The 17,233-nt window shown below is 45.6% G+C and overlaps 1 long non-coding RNA gene across 1 annotated transcript; it reads left to right on the top strand.

Moving 5' to 3' along the window:
* Positions 1–5,193: 5,193 nt before the first annotated feature.
* LOC129052065 (uncharacterized) lies at positions 5,194–14,071 on the top strand. The gene is made up of 2 exons (XR_008516794.2): positions 5,194–6,106; positions 13,788–14,071. It is a non-coding gene; the product is annotated as an uncharacterized LOC129052065 (long non-coding RNA).
* Positions 14,072–17,233: the final 3,162 nt, after the last annotated feature.

The following is a 17,233-nucleotide window of genomic DNA, read 5'->3' as shown; positions in this document are numbered from 1 at the left end:
TTGTGTGGGCATAGCCAACCAGCCAACATTCACCCATTGGTGGGACAACAAAAAAAGTATTGCTTATCATTATTGAGGGCTGACCAGGTGCCATGCTCTTTTAAAGCATAACCTAATTTAATCCTGTGGCCGGGCACGGTGGCTCATGCCTGTAATCCCAGCACTTTGGGAGGCCAAGGTGGGTGGATCACCTGAGGTCAGGAGTTCGAGTGCAGCCTGGCCAACATGGTGAAACCCCATCTCTACTAAAAATACAAAAATTAGCCAGGCAAGGTGGTGGTGGGCGCCTGTAATCCCAGTTACTTGGGAGGCTGAGGCAGGAAAATAGCTTGAACCCAGGAGGCAGAGGTTGCAGTGAGCCGAGATGGCACCACTGCACTCCAGCCTGGGCCACAGAGCGAGACTCTATCTCAAAAAAATAAATAAATAAAAATAAAATAATTTAATCCTTGTGACAACACAATGAGGCGGGTCCTACCATAATTCCCATCATATAGCTAATGCTCAGAGCAGTGGAGTGACTTTCCTAAGGAGAATAGGCAGTGAGGAGGCAGAGTCAGGATTCAAACCTGTTTGTCCAACTCCAGACTCAAATCCTCTAGCCACTTCACAAACTCTTTTGCTTGTCTTTGGGCCTCCGTGTGCATAACCATTTCTGTCTGCCTGAAACATCTGCTCTGGTCTTTGCCTGGTAAACTCTCACTCCCTTCAAATGCTGCCGGTGCTCCCCGTTCCCTTGGCCCCTTGGCCTCACTGGTTCAGTGCACACCAATCAGACTGCCAAGTGCTAGCACCTGCAACCTTTTGCTTGAGTGTTTTCTGGAACTGTTGGTGCCTGCTCTGCATACATACATTGAAGGGCTGAGTGCTAGGGAATTAATGGCCCCAAAAGAGGCTCCCAACCAATGTTGATGGAAGCGGATGCATAAATCTCTATCCCTCCATCCCTCCCAGAAACAATCTACAGTTTCCCAGCATCCCCGAGAAGGATAAAGCTCCAGCTGCCTATAATGGTAACTTGCTTGATAAGGTTGGTTTTTTTTTTTTTTTTTTTGGAAACAAGGTCTGGCCCTGTCACCCAGGCTGGAGTGCAGTGGCGTGATCCCGGCTCGCCACAGTCTTGACTTCCCAGGCTCAAGCAATCCTCCTACTTCAGCTTCCCAAGTAGTTGGGACTATAGGCGTGCACCACTGCTCCCAGCTAATTTTTGTGTTTTTTGTAGAGATGGGGTTTTGTCATGTTGCCCAGGCTGGTCTCTAACTCATAAGCTCAAGTTATCAGTCCTCCTCGGCCTCCCAAAGTTCTGGTTCTGGGATGACAGGTGTGAGCCACCATGCCCAGCCTGATTCACTTTTTTTTTTTTTTTTTTGAGATGGAGTCTTGCTCTTGTCACCCAGGCTGGAGTGCAATGGCACAATCTTGGCTCACTGCAACCTCCACCTTCCGGGTTCAAGCGATTCTCCTGCCTCAGCCTTGGAGTAGCTGGGATTACATGTGCTCACCACCATGCCTGGCTAATTTTTGTATTTTTAGTAGAGATGAGGTTTTGCCATGTTGGCCAGGCTGGTCTCGAACTCCTGACCTCATGATCTGCCCGCCTCAGCCTCCCAAAGTGCTGGGATTACAGGCATGAGCCACCGCACACAACCCGGACTCACTTTTACTGACTTCTTTCCTTTTTCTGTCTCACTCTGTCACTCCCTTACTGTTGTTTCCTGGGAACATCACCTAAAAACATTGTTTGCACTGGAATCTCATCTCAGGGTCCACCTCTAGAGGACCCAAAGCATGCCTTCTCTGAGAAGCCTTCTTCACTTTCCCTAGCAGAGCTGGCTATTCCCTCTTCTGCCCATGGCCTGGGACACACTCCATGAAGGTCATATTCACATCGGCTTGCAGTGGTTAGTTCACATGTCAGGGTGTAAGTTTCCTATTGCTGCTATAGCATTACCACAAATGGAGTGGCTTAAAGCAATTTCATTTATTGTCTCACAGTTCTGTAGGTCAGAGCCCCACTCTCACAAACTCTGGCTCAACTGAGTCATCTGCTCGGGGCCCCAGAAAGCCTCACTCAAGGTGGTGACAGGGCTGGATTCCCTACTGCAAGCTCTGGGGATAGATCCCCTTCAGGTGTTCATCAAATTTAGTTCCTTGTGGTCGTAGGGCTGGGGTCCCACCTTCCTTGCTGGTTGTGAGCTGAGGTCCAGTCTTTGCTCCAAGAAGCTTCCTGCATTATTTCTCATGCTTTCCATGTGGCCCCTTCACAGGTCAAGTCTTTCTCACACTTAAAAACTTCCCTGACTTTTCTTTCTGCCACATCTGTCTGACTCCAGCTGGAGAAAATTCTCTGTTTTAGGGGATCATGTGATTAAATTGGGACCACCCAGATAATACAGTATAATCTCCCTATTTTAAGTTTTTGGGTTTTTTTGAGACAGGGTCTTGCTCTGTCACCCAGGCTGGAGTTGGAGTGCAGTGGCACGATCACGGCTCAGTGCAGCCTCTACATCCTGGGCTCAAGTGATCCTCCCAACTCAGCCTCCCAAGTAGCTGGGACTATAGGCCCGTACCACGCGCCTGGATACTTTTTTTTTTTTTTTTTAATAGAGATAGGGTTTCACCACGTTGCCCAGGCTGGTCTTGAACTTCTGGGCTCAAGCGAGGCCACCTCAACCTCCCAAAGTACTGGGATTAAAGGCATGAGTTACTGTACCTGGCCCATTTTCTCTATTATTCCTATTACTTCCTGGGGTTGCCTTCATATGGTATTTCTACCTGGTCTCTAGCTCCCCGTATGGATACAGTCTTTGCAAAAGTTTTTCTGTTATTATTAAATATATAACCAGGCCTCACTTGAGCCTGACCTGCTGGTCTATACCACAGGTCTTCTTAGGATCAGAAATCAATCTTTCTTCCCAGATTTATCCGGCACAGTTTGAGAAAAACAGTCCAATTACCTCATAAACTTCATGCTGAGGCTATAGATTTTCATTTCCTAATTTCCTCTGTTCCATTCTATGACTTCCTATTTCTTTTCCTAGCTCCTGGTCTGCCCTTGAAAGCCCTGGTTGGAAACCAATTTCCGTTCCTTGACAAAGAAAACCCTGTTTACACTCAGGGTTTCCTACTCTGTTACATAAGGGTCCGACAGTCACATTTCCTCCTCATGCTGTACAAGCAGTTTATTTCAAGCTGCGTCTACACACAGCAACTGGACATTTGCAGAAATCTTAGGGCCATAGTCCTGCAGCATAGCCAGACCCAAAGCAGGGTACGTTAGGTTCAAAGCCACCCTGTGCCCTCTACTTTCAAAGAAAATATCCTTGAGTGGTGGAATTTGGGTAATTTTAACTTTTTAAATTGATTTTTCTTTTTTTTTTTTTTGAGACAGAGTTTCTCTGTCTCCCAGGTTGGAGTGCAGTGGTGAAATCTCAGCTCACTGCAACCTCTGCCTCCCAGGTTCAAGTGATTTTCATGCCTCAGCCCCTCCAGTAGCTGGGATTACAGGCACGCCCCACGACGCTAGGCTAATTTTTTATATTTTTAATAGAGACGGGGTTTCTCTATGTTGGCCAGGCTGGTCTTGAACTCCTGGCCTCAAGTGATCTGCCCACCTCGGCCTCCCAAAGTGCTGAGATTACAGGAGTGAGCCACCGTGCCAGGCCTAAATTTATTTTTCTGTTTTTCAAAATTACATAATCGTCATGTTTTACTTTTATACTCAGAGGAAAAAAATAAGCTTTCTTTAAAAAAAAAAAAATCAATGATTGAATCAGCCTCTCTAACAGCCTACCCAAAAAGAAGTCCCCCTTTAGCGTGACTGGTTACCTCTTTCCAGACAGAAGCCAAGGGCCAGAGTGGGTAACCTGTGGCCCACAGTGGGTAACCCGTGGCCCACAGTGGGTAACCCGTGGCCCAGAGCGGGTAACCCGTGACCATCTGGCCAGTCAGTGGCTGACTCGGGTCTTCATGTGATGACCCTGGGCATAGGTCTTATTTTAAGGTGGAAACCCCTAGAAGCTGACTCTGAGACAAGGACTCTTGTGCAAGTAGCTTATGTGGGAGGTGACTCCAGGAAACACCAGTGGGGAGGAGGGGAAAAGGGAGCGGGGGCAGGGGGGTAGGGAGGGTGGAGATTGAGACAGAGAGTAGCTAATTAAGGCACTCAGGAGAAAGGGAGCTGAGCTGCATTTGTCCTCAGGGGACCTCTGGGAGCCACTGTGGAACACACCTCTGCACGCTGCCTTTGCCGGGAAAGGCGGCTGGAGTGTTGAACATACCACCCCCCATCAGTCAGGCAGCAAGGGCTGCTTCCGGTGTGGGGCCAAGTCCTGGACACCCTGGCCTGCCACGTGGGTGGTAAACAGGGCTCTGGTAGCAAGAGGAAGCCCTTGAGCAGCTGGCTTCCTCTTGTGAGGAAATAGGGGCACCTACTTCCAAGGGGCCGTGAGTAGGGACCCGCCTGATGGAGAGGTCAGAGTGAGGGGACATGGTGGGCAAGAAGAGCACCTGCTACAGGTCTAACAGGGAGCAGCCTAAACTGGACCTAGAGGGGCATGGAGATCCCTAACAGCCAAAGCCATAAAGTTGCACTGCTGGTCACAGTGCTCCAGTCTTCATTCAAGTGAATGGATTACCTCCAGGAAATTAGTTATGAGAGGCAACACATTAATTCGAGGCGCCCAGTACCATCTATGTCAGTCAGGATTCTTTGGTTGCAAGTGACGCAACCCAATTCCAATTAGACCCAATTCCAAGCAGACACAAAGGGAAGGGGGAAGGGGGCAACACTTCCTTGCATAAGCAGGAAAGGGAAAGTGCAAACTGTCTGTAATTCATCACATGGAGTGAGCACGAATTTTGCAATTTGTCTACCCAAAGGGAGTGCCTTTTTAAAATTTTTAACCTAAACCATCTTCATGTTAGCAGCAGCTCAGTTATTCTCAGGAGAAGGATACCAGGCACACAGAATGACAAGTGTCCTCCTCAAAACAGTGACAGATAAAGTAGCTGCCACCCTCCAGAAAATAGGCCCATGACGGAATGGTGACTGTTGTGAACTAAACTGTGTCCCTCAAGCAGATATGTTAAGGTCCCAACCCCTGGGACCTGTAAATGTGACCTTATTTGGAAATAGGATCCCTGCAGATGCAATAAGGTTAAGATGAGGTCATAATGGATTAAATGGGCCCTAATCCAATATGACTGGTGTCTTTGTAAGAAGGGAAGAGGCCAGGTGCGGTGGCTCATGCCTGTAATTCCAGTACTTTAGGAGGCCGAGGTGGGTGGATCACTTGAGCTCAGGAGTTCAAGAACAGCCTGGGCAACATGGTGAAACCCCATCTCTACCAAAAATACAAAAATTAGCCAGATGTGGTGGCATGGGCCTGTAGTCCCAGCTACTCAGGAGGCTGAGGTGGGAGGATCGCTTGAGCCCAGGAGGCAGAGGTTGAAGTGAGCCAAGTTCATGCCACTGTACTCCAGCCTGGGTGGGTGACAGAGTAAGACCCTGTCTCAAAAAAAAAAAAAAAAAAAGAGAGAAGAAACACAAGACACAGACACAAAAGGAAACACAGACACTCAAGGAGAGTGCCCTGTTGTGATGACAGGGATAGAGATTGGAGCAACGCACGTAAGAACCCAGGAATGCCCAGAAGCTAAGAAAAAGGCCTGGAATAGATTCTCCCCCTTGAACATTCAGAGTACACAGTCCTGCCTACACCTTGACGTCTGGTCTCCAGAACTGTCAGAGAAGCCACTCAGGTTGCAATACTTTGTTAAGGCAGCCCTGGGAAATTGATGCAGTTACTGATTGGAGACTAGAGATCTAAAGGCAAGAAGGATGAAGTCCTGGGCAGGACAAGGATCTGTGGTGGGCTCAGCATGAGGACACAGGGCAGCTAGGGTGTAAAGGGAGCCGGTGCTGAACTGGAAGTTGAGGTGAGTGCGCACCCGTATGCCTTCCACATGCGCTGCTGCCCATGGCCAAGTCTTTCTATGTGAGGAGTGACTTCCTGCCCAAACAAAGGTGACTAAGAGGAACAAAGCATCCCCAACGTTTCCTTTAGATGGTTGCAGATCTTCTCTTCGAAGCTGTTACCTGAAGGTAAAGTGAAGGGGAGCAATGCTCTGTGGGAGGTCATTCCTTCAAATCTGGACGTTTTCTCATTTTCTTTGACTTCTGGGTTGAGTCTCCTTCTCCCACTCTTGCTGTAGCAATTTGACACTTAGCTAACCCTTGTTGAATGCTCCCTATGTGTTAAGCAATGTTTGTTTTGTTTTGTTGAGAGACAGGTTCTCACTCTGTTGCCCAGGCTGGAGTGCAGTGGTGAGATCACGGCTCACTGCAGCCTTGACCTCCTGGGCTCAAGTGATCCTCTCACCTTGGCCTTCAGAGTAGCTGGGACTACAGATGTGCACCACCATGCTCAACTAATTCTTTCAATTTCTTATAGAGACAGGATCTCACTAGGTTGCCTAGGCTGGTCTGGAACTCCCAGGCACAAGTGATCCTCCTGTCTTTGCCTCCCGAAGTACTGGAATTACAGGTGTGAGCCACGGTGTCAGGCCAAAGTCTTAAGTCTGCACTGTCTCATGCAATAGCTATAGCCACATGTGGCAATGTACATTTAAATTTAAATTAATTAAAATTAGATAAAATTAATCATTTAGCCCGGGCACAGTGGCTCACACCTGTAATCCCAGCACTTTGGGAGGCCGAGGTGGGCGGATCACCTGTGGTCAGGAATTTCGAGACCAGCCTGGACAACATGTTGAAAAGCCTGTCTCTACTAAAAATACAAAAAGTAGCCGGGCCTGGTGGTGGGCATCTGTAATCCCAGCTACTCCAGAGGCTGAGGCAGGAGAATCCCTTGAACCTGGGAGGTGGAGGTTGCAGTGAGCCAAGATCATGTCACTGCACTCCAGCCTGGGTGACAGAATTAATAATTCAGTTTCTTGGTTGCACTAGCTACATTCCAAGCACTCAGTACCCAGTGGCTACTGTATCAGACAGCGTAGAACATTTCCATCATTGCAGAAAGTTTTACAGTGCTGTTCCAAGTCACTCACATGTATTACCTTACGTAATCATCACACCCGCTCTGAGGTAGGTTCTACTATCATCTTCATTTTAAAGTTGAAGAAATTGAGGCTTAGATCACAGAACAAGTAAGTCAGAGGAGCCAGGCTCGGCAGAGCATTCAGACTAGGCAGAGTTGAGGCATCACAGATTTCACCCATTTTCAGCAAGCTTGGCTAAGATGAAGGTTCCAAGCAGCCTGTCCTTTCCCAATTTTTCCTGCATTTCCTCACTGTCTACTCAGAATTCCCAGTTCCCTTAAGGATCAGGAAACTAACAAGGTAAATATGTGTGTAGTACCCAAATATTCTGGTACTTCTCTTTGTTCCAGTTCTCCCCTTTCCAGGTAAATGTTAGGATTATACTTCCTGAGCCCTCATGAGCCTTCCAGGCTCATTGTTAAGTGAATGATGTGACTAATGCTGGCCAATGAATTTAAGGCAAAGAGCCACTTCTGGGTTGAAGGTTTATTTGTATATGTATGTATGTATGTATTTATTTATTTATTTTTGAGACAGAGTCTCACTGTGTCACCCAGCTGGAGTGCAGTGGTGCAATCTTGGCTCACTGCAACCTCCACCTCCCAGGTTCAAGCAATTCTCCTGCCTCAGTCTCCCAAATAGCTGGGACTACAAACATGGGCCACCATACCTGGCTAATTTTTTTTTTTTTTTTTTGGTTTGTATTTTTAGTAGAGATTAGATTTCTCCATGTTGCCCAGACTGGTCTCAAACTCCCGGTCTCAAGTAATCTGCCCACCTCGGCCTTCCCAAAGTGCTGGGATTACAGGCGTGAGCCATTGCGCCTAGCCTGATTTGAAGGTTTAATTGCTGGTGTAAGACCCTCCAGAGCTCTTTTCCTTCTGCAATGACGGCCAGCAATGCTCAAGATGGTGGTTGCTCCATTGGCCTGTGATCTAGAGGGAGGCTGATGGTGACGAGGCACAGAGCCCTAGCTAACCCCAGATGAACATAATGTTTCAATCAATGATTCTGAGGCTTTAAGCACAGCATAACTCAACCCACACTAGCCAATACATACATGCAAAAGATGGTTGCTCTGAGACAACCTCATAGATGTGACCAATACAGAGACTTAAAAACTGAAACGGACGATTTCTACTCTTCTTTCTGGAAGTAAAAAATATGTGGCTGGTATGGTGGCTTACGCCTGCAATCTCAGCACATTGGAAGGCTGAGGTGAGTGGATCACTTGAGCCTAGGAGTTCAAGACCAGCCTGGGCAACATAGGGAGACCTTGTCTTTATTTAAAAAAATTAAAAAATAAGAAATGTATTTTTATTGCCAGCAAAGCCAGGCAGTTTGGTAGGATGCTCACACACCTGAGACTATTTATCATCACTCTTCATAAAAATTGAATTTCATCCTATAACTACTGTCTTTTGATAATTTCTTTAGTTTAATATGGAGTCCAATACTTTGATGAGGCAGACGTAGATGTTGAGCTATTTCTTCTAAAGAGATAAAGAAGGTAAATCACATCATTTTGCAATCCAAGAGACACCATTAAATGAGAAATAGTGATATCAGGGATAAAAATTCCGGGAGGCCGAGGCGGGCGGATCACAAGGTCAGGAGATTGAGACCATCCTGGCTAACACGGTGAAACCCTGCCTCTACTAAAAATACAAAAATAAATTAGCTGGGTGTGGTGGCGGGCACCTGTAGTCCCAGCTACTCAGGAGGCTGAGGCAGGAGAAAGGCGTGAACCCGGGAGGCAGAGCTTGCAGTGAGCCGAGATTGCGCCACTGCACTCCAGCCTGGGCGACAGAGCGAGACTCCATCTCAAAAAAAAAAAAAAAAATTCCAGCACAGTAGAAATCCAGGCATTTCAGAAGTTTTATCTCAAGGAGGCTAATTGAATTCAACTAGTAGTCTTGATCACTATGATTACAAAAGGCAACAGACATTTCCAAAAGGAATGGTATTGTGTCTTTTATTATTATTATTATTCTGAGATGGAGTCTTGCTCTGTTGCCCAGGCTCAAGTGCAGTGGGATGATTTTGGCTCACTGCAACCTCCACCTCCCAGGTTCAAGTGATTCTTGTGCCTCAGCCTCCTGAATAGCTGGGACCACAGGGACTCGCCACCACACCTGGCTAATTTTTGTATTTTTAGTAGAGATGAGGGTTTCACCGTGTTGGCCAGGCTGGTCTCGAACTCCCGACCTCAGATGATCCACCCACCTCGGCCTCCCAGTGTGCTGGGATTACAGGCGTGAGCCACTGCGTCCAACCAGGAATGGTATCGTATCTTCTTTGTAGGTTCTATTCCCTGAGTCCATTATTAATAGTCAATCCATTAATAAGCCAGTATAAGCCAAAGTGTGGAGAGGAACACAGAGCACATGTAATTTATAGTTCTGCTCACAAGGAATTTACAACCTATGCGAAGAGAACAAAGTAAAATTAATGAAATAATAGTGAACCATGGCCAGGCGTGGTGGCTCACACCTGTAATCCCAGCACTCTGGGAGGCCAAGACAGAAGGATTGCTTGAGCCCAGGAGCTTGAGATCAGCCCAGGCAACCAGGAGTGAGACCTCCTCCCTCTACAAAAAAATTATTTATTTATGTATGCATTTATATTTATTTTTTGAGACAGGGTCTCGTTCTGTCACCCAGGTTGTAGTGCAACGGTGTGATCTCAGCTCATAGCAATGTCTGCCTTCCAGGCTTAAGTGATCTACCCACTTCAGCTTCCAAAGTAGCTAGGACTACAGGTGTGTGCCACCAAGCCCAGCTAATTTTTAAATATTTTGGATCTCACCATGTTGCCCAAGCTGGTCTCGAACTCCTGGGCTCAAGTGATCCACCTGCCTGGGCCTCCCAAAATGCTGGGATTACAGGCACGAGCCACTGTGCTCAGACTCCACAAAAATTTTTTAAAAATTAGCCAGGCACGGTGGCACATGCCTGTAGTCCCAGCTTCTTGGGAGACTGAGGTAGGAGGATTGCTTGTGCCCCAGGAGGCTGCAGTGAACTATGATTGCACCACTGTACTCCAGCCTGGGCTACAGAGAGAGACCCGTTCAAAAAAAAAGAAGGAAGGAAGGAAGGGAGGGAGGGAGGGAGGGAGGGAGAGGGGACAGGAGGGGAGGGGAGGGGAGGGGATAGTGAACCACTTATGAGAGTAAAAAATATAGATGCTCACCACTTTCCTCAGCATCTTTTGCTTGAACCTCAGCCAATTATTTCTCATTCTGTATCCATCTCTGAAAGGTCATATTATTAATTGAAATACTTCACTCACTCCCCACTTACTCATGCCATTTTTTGAGTAAATGTGTGATCCTTCCCTCTAAATGGATGGAATATATTTATTGACTCTTTGGCTTTGGGTTTGGCCACATGACCCACTTTAGCCAGTGAAAAATGGGAAGTGACAATGTGCCAGTTTTGTACCTAGGCCTTAAGAAGCCACATATGTTCCTGCCTGCCCCTCTGCTATAAGAATGAAAAGAACATGTGTAGGCCAGCCCTTTAGTTCCAGGAGGAAGGTTAGAGATACGTGGAGGCAAGTCAAGTCATCCCAGCTGAGCCTGCCTAGATCAGCTTACACCCAGACAACTCCCAGATGCATGAGCAAAATGGCACTGTATGCTATAAAGAATTTATGGGCTGTTTGTTACACAGTAATAGCTAACTGATACACATGCTCTAGGTTGGATATAGCTGACTTTCACAGCCCTTGTAGTGCTTTATTGCAATTAGCTATCCATACATCCTGTCTCTTCTACTATACTGTAACATCTTACTGGGATTTTTCATCTTTCTATCTCAGCACCTAACCTGTCTCTAGCTCACAATGTACACTCAATATATGCTTGTTGAGTAAAAATCCTGGAGAAAGAATGAGTAAATGAATAGAATTAGCCATATGGATTTTGATTTCTGAATTGTCCTTGAACGGCTGGGCATGGTGGCTCACGCCTGTAATCTTAGCACTTTGGGAGGCCAAGACAGGTGGATCTCCTTGAGCTCATGAATTCAAGACCAGTCTGGACAACACGGCAAAACCCTGTCTCTACCAAAAATACAAAAAATTAGCCAGGCGTGGTGGTGTGCACCGGTGGTCCCAGCTACTCAAGAGACTGAGGTGGAAGGATCCCTTGAGCCTGGGAGTGAGCTGTGATCACACCACTGCACTACAGCCTGAGTGACAGAGTGAGACCCTGTCTCAAAAAAAAAAAAAGAAAAATAAATAAATAAATTGTTCTGGTAGGTTCAAAAGAACTTGTTATGCAGGAAGGAGGGGGGAACGTTTATGAAACTGCTTTCAAAATTTTAAATACTGTATAAATTATTACATGATTTTGTCTATACATATATTGAAATAGTACATAAAATAACAATCATATCTAGTATATCTATTACTATAATAGTGCCTTTAACATCACCTCCCAAAAAACAACCAGCCAACATACAACTTACCTTCAAAATGAAACATTTTTTCACGTATTGATCAATGAAAAAAATATATTTTTTAAAATACTTGATAGAAGCCGGGCGTGGTGGCTCACGCCTGTAATCCCAGTACTTTGGGAGGCTGAGGTGGGCAGATCGCTTGAGGTCAGGAGTTTGAGACCAGCCTGGCCAACATGGTGAAACCCTATTTCTACTAAAAATACAAAAATTAGCTAGGCATGGTCTCACATGCTTTTAATCCCGGCTACTCGGAATGCTGAGGCATGAGAATCGCTTGAACCTGGGAGGTAGAGGTTGCAGTGAACTGAGATCGAGATCCTGCCACTGCACTCCAGACTGGATGACAGAGGGGCAATCTGTCTAAAAAAAAAAAAAAAAAAAAAAAAAAGCCTGGGCGCGGTGGCTCATTCCTGTAATCCCAGCACTTTGGGAGGCCGAAGCGGATGGATCACCCGAGGTCAGGAGTTTGAGACAAGCCTGGCCAACATGGTGAAACCCCATCTTTACCAAAAATACAAAACTTAGCTGGGTGTGGTGGCGGCTGCCTGTAATCCCAGCTACTTGGGAGGCTAAGGCAGGAGAATCACTTGAACCTGGGAGGTGGAGGTTGCAGTGAGCCATGATCATGCCACTTCACTCCATTCAGCCTGGGTAACAGAGTGAGACTCCGTCTCAAAAAAAAAAAAAAAAAAAAAAAAAACTTGTTAGGTAGGAAATGTGTATTTGAGTCCATGGGGAAAAGAATTTGATTGATCTGGATAGTTGCTTTGCTCTCAGGAAAATGTTTTCACTCATCCAAAAAGCATGTGTCCCTTCCCAGGAACCAGGGCAAAGCACTAATGGCACTGTGGAGGGAGTTATCACAGGAGTGGCAGAGGACAAAGTGATCATGCGTGTGGATATCTAGGGTTACAAAATCATCTGCTATCTTCCTAGGTAAATGTGTTGCTCATATGGGAGGAATGCACAATGGAATATTTTTTCTAAATAAAAAATAGATTTCCACAGAGCAGTCACACTGCTGTTTTATAGATGGAAAAGTAAATTTCACAACTTCCTTGAAATAAAAAGATGAGACTGGCCTAAAGTTTTCTAAGCAATTTTGCAGTAGTTTGACAACTGTTTGTCCTTCTTTTCCAGGGTGTTAAACTGGCCTCCATTTATGATGACTTTTAAACTGAAAGAAGAGTGTGTATTGTTTAGAGTAAAAGGAAATCTCTGATTTAAGAAATTTCCCTTTCACATAGCTCTGTATTTGCTATAGACTGAATGTTCATGTCCCCCCAAAATTCATACATTAAAACCTAATCTCCAATGCAATGGGCTAGGAACTGGGGCCTTTGGGAGGTGATTAGGTCATGAGGGTGGAGCCCTCATGAATGGGATTAGTGTCCTCATAAAAGAGACCCCAGGCCAGGTGTGGTGGCTCAAGCCTGTAATCCTGGCACTTTGGGATGCTGAGGCAGGTGGATCACCTGAGGTCGGGAGTTCGAGACCAACCTGACCAACATGGAGAAACCCTGTCTCTACTAAAAATACAAAAATTAGCCAGGCATGGTGGCACACACCTGTAATCCCAGCTACTCAGGAGGCTGAGGCAGGAGAATCTCTTGAACCTGGGAGGTGGAGGTTGCAGTGAGCCAAGATTGCACCGTAGCACTCTAGCCTGGGCAACGAGAGAAAAACTCTGTCTCAAAAAAAAAAAAAAAAAAAAAAGAGAGAGAGAGACCCCAGATAGTTCCCCTGTCCCCTTCTGCTATGCAAGATTATAGCAAGAGACAGCCATTTATGAACCAGGAAGTGGGCCCTCACCAGAGGCGGAATCTGCTATTGCCTTGTTCTTGAAATTTACAGCTACCAGAACTGTGAGAAATAGATTTCTGTTGTTTATAAGCCACCCAGGCTATGATATTCTGTTATAACAGCCGCAGTGGAACAAAACAGTATTTAATCATCCATTTAATGGCAAGTTAAAACAAAAGAATTTGGGATTTTAAAAACGTCCCAAATTGTGTTTTAATCAGATCATATTTTTTTGGTTTGTTAGCCTATTTGGAGGTGGCAAAACAAACAAAAGCGAAAAATTTTCAAGAGTTCTATATGAAAACTAAATCTATTTCCCACTGTAAGTCTGAAATTATGTTTCCTCCCCAGAGGCACACTCTCATAAGCATTTTACATGTTTTTAAATTTTAAGCAAACACAAACCTGCTAACACCTGCTGTTTCATATCTTGTCTTTTTCATGTGGGGAAAAAAGAGATCTTGGAGCTCATTCCATAAGTGACTTGCATTTCAACAGGATTCTTCAAAAGTGACAAGAAAACATAGGAAACCAACATCATTTTGAATCGCTTTCTCATGGAGCTGATTGGCAAGCATTCCTTCATGAAATCACTCAGCATGTAATCTGGCATTCATGAGCTGTGTGTGTGGAAAACTCAAGGAGTCTGAGGTGTGAGCAATCAACTGAAGGCACATTTTGTAATGGCCATTGAGTCTGTGAACATCAGCAGCATTAATACGTGCTTTGTGATAATAGAAGGTTTGTCATGATTTCAATGTCACCATTGGAGATTATGAGGCATAGAAAAGTATAGAGCAGGGAAATGCAAATTAAAATAACAATGAGACACAATTTCAGAGCCACTAGATTGGCAACTTTTTCAATCCTGATAACACTAACTGTGGTGAGGGTGGAGAACCAGAAACGGGCTTTTATACTCAGTCTGTGGGAGTGAAAAATTGGAATAATTACAATAGAGAACAATTTTGCAGTACTTAGTAAAGTTGATATATACATAATTTCAATTCAACAAATATACTTTTTTTTTTAAGCAGGTTTTTTTGTTGTTCTTTTTGAGACAGAGTCTTGCTCTGTTGCCTAGGCTGGGGTGCAGTAGTGCGATCTCAGCTCACTGCAACCTCTGCCTCCTGAGTTCAAGTGATTCTCATGCTTCAGCCTCCTGAGTAGCTGGAATTACAGGTGTGTACCACCATGCCCAAATAATTTTTTGTATTTTTAGGAGAGACAGGGTTTTGCTATGTTGGTCAGGCTGGTCTCAAACTCCTGACCTCAAGTGATCTGCCCACCTTGACCTTCGAAAGTGTTGGGATTACATGCATGAGCCACCACACCCAGCCAAATTTACTTCTGTATAAATACCCAAGCAAGTTTCTTGAGCTTATGGGTCAGGCCGTGTGTACCTAAGCCTGTTCATTGCAACATTTCTTGGGATAGCAAAACAATGGAATACTACAGAGTAGTTAAAATAAATGCATGAATTAGGCCAGGCACGGTGGCTCATGCCTGTAATCCCAGCACTTTGAGAGGCCAAGACAGGTGGATCACTTGAGGTCAGGAGTTAGAGACCATCCTGGCCAACATGGTGAAACCTCGTCTCTACTAAACATAAAAAAATTAGCTGGGTGTGGTAGTGCATGCCTGTAATCCCAGCTACTCGGTAGGCTGAGGCAGGAGAATCGCTTGAACCCAGGAGGCGGAGGTTGCAGTGAGCCGAGATGGCGCCACTGCACTCCAGCCTGGGCAATAAGAGTGAGATTCTGTCTCAAGAAAAACAAACAAAAACCATGTAAAAGCATGATATCGTTTAAGAGAATTTGTAAAACACACAAATAATGCTTTGTGTTGTTTGTGGACACATATTCTCCAGCTGTCACATCCTCCTCCTGGCCTTCTCTACCTACCTCTGGCCCTGGGAAGCTTTACGGACTTTATCAGAGAACTCTTTTCTCTGTCTTTGGTTGGGTTCATCCAATGGGAAGCACCAGTAGGAGTCTGAGGGGAGGAGAAGAGACAGGCAGGGGGAATTAACTCTCTTCCTCTCCTTGCCTACTCCCTCTTTGCCAGGGGTTTGCAGAGGCTGCATTTGTTCACTGAAGACCATAAGTACTGTTAGTAACCCTCTGCTACAGTGGCAAGTCTTTCTGGGTTCTGTAGCAGGGGACCTTCAGTTGCTACCCCCAAGATGCTTCACCATCCCTTTCTGGGGTCCCTTATTGCAGCCTCCACATTTGCAAAGAGAACTTTTATGAAATTGTCTTCCATGACCCCGTTTGCACATGCCTGTCAAGGCCCTGAATAATGCATGTATTTATGTGGGGAGATGTAAACTATGCTCACTAGTTGGTCGGGCATGGTGGCTCTCCAGCACTTTGGGAGGCTGAGATGGGAGGATTGCTTGAGGCCAGGAGTTCAAGACCAGCCTGTTCAACATAGCAAGATCCTGTCCCTATTATTTAAATAAAAAGGAAAAGAAAAAAAGAAGAAAATAAAACTATGCTCACTAATGATATCTCTCGGTTCAGGAAGCTGGTTACCTCTGCAAAAGGAAGTACAAGAAAGGATTGCGACAGGGTAGAAGGAGTTAGCTGTAGTTGCATAGCTTTTTTTAAAATTTAATTTAATTAATTTATTTCTTTGACACCGAGTCTAGCTCTGTTGCCCGGGCTGGAGTGCAGTGGCGAGATCTCGGCTCACCGCAACCTCCACCTCCCGGGTTCCAGCAATTCTCCTGCCTAAGCCTCCTGAGTAGCTGGGATTACAGGCATGTGCCACCACGCCTGGCTAATTTTTGTATTTTTAGTAGAGTCAGGGTTTCACCATGTTGGCCAGACTGGTTTCAAACTCCTGACCTCAGGCTATCCACCCACCTCAGCTTCCCAAAGTGCTGGGATTACAGGTGTAAGCATCCGTGCCCAGCCAGTTTTATTTTTTTTAATAAATTTTTTAAAAAATATCACACCAGAATCTATTGTGTAAAAATGTTCAAATCCATTAAATCTGAGTGGTTAATACATGGGTATCATATCATGATGATTATTATTTTTGTTTTGATTGAATTTTTTTTTTTTTAAACAGAGTCTCATTCTGTCGCCCAGGCCGGAGTGCAGTGGCACAATCTCAGCTTACTCCAACCTCTGCCTCCCAGGTTCAAGCAATTCTCCTGCCTCAGCCTCCCAAGTAGCTGAGATTACAGGCAGGCACCACCATGCCCAGTGTACTTTTTGTGTTGTTAGTAGAGATGGGGTTTCACCATGTTGGCCAGGCTTGTCTCAAACTCCCAACCTCAGGTGATCCACCTGCCTAGGCCTCCAAAAGTGCTAGGATTACAGGCATAAGCCACTGCGCCTGGCCTTAAAATATTTTTAAAAATATTCTCCTTGCATAATGAGGTTTAAAAAAATGAAGCGTTTCCTAATTCAGAATGATACAAGGGTGTCACCTGAGGCCCAAGATGGATTGCATGCATTGGTAAGTTCTTCCTCACCTGGGATGCCCCAGATCCTCTCTTCACCAGCACCTTCTTCAGAGACACAAGAGAGGCTGAGTATGGTGGCTTACACCTGTAATCCCAACATATTAGAATGCTGAGGTGGGAGAATCACTTGAAGCCAGGAGTTTGAGAGCAGCCTGGGCAACATAGCAAGACCCCATCTCTACAAAAAAAATTTTAAAATTAGCCCAGCATGGTGGCATGCATGTAGTCCTAGCAACTCAGGAGGCTGAGGCAAGAGGATTGCTCAAGCCCAGGAGGTCAAGGCTGCAGTGAAGCAAGACTGCACACTGCACACTCCAGCCCGGGCAACAAGATAAATTCTATACAAGTAGATGAGGCAGTTCCGCCTCTTTGCCTAAAGATTGTGGGAAATGTGCAACTGCAATGATAAAAAGGACACTGTATG

Source organism: Pongo abelii, chromosome 21 (assembly GCF_028885655.2).
Source record: "Pongo abelii isolate AG06213 chromosome 21, NHGRI_mPonAbe1-v2.0_pri, whole genome shotgun sequence".
In the NCBI taxonomy this organism is placed as follows: Eukaryota; Metazoa; Chordata; class Mammalia; order Primates; family Hominidae; genus Pongo; species Pongo abelii.
This window is presented reverse-complemented; position numbering and strand designations above follow the sequence as displayed.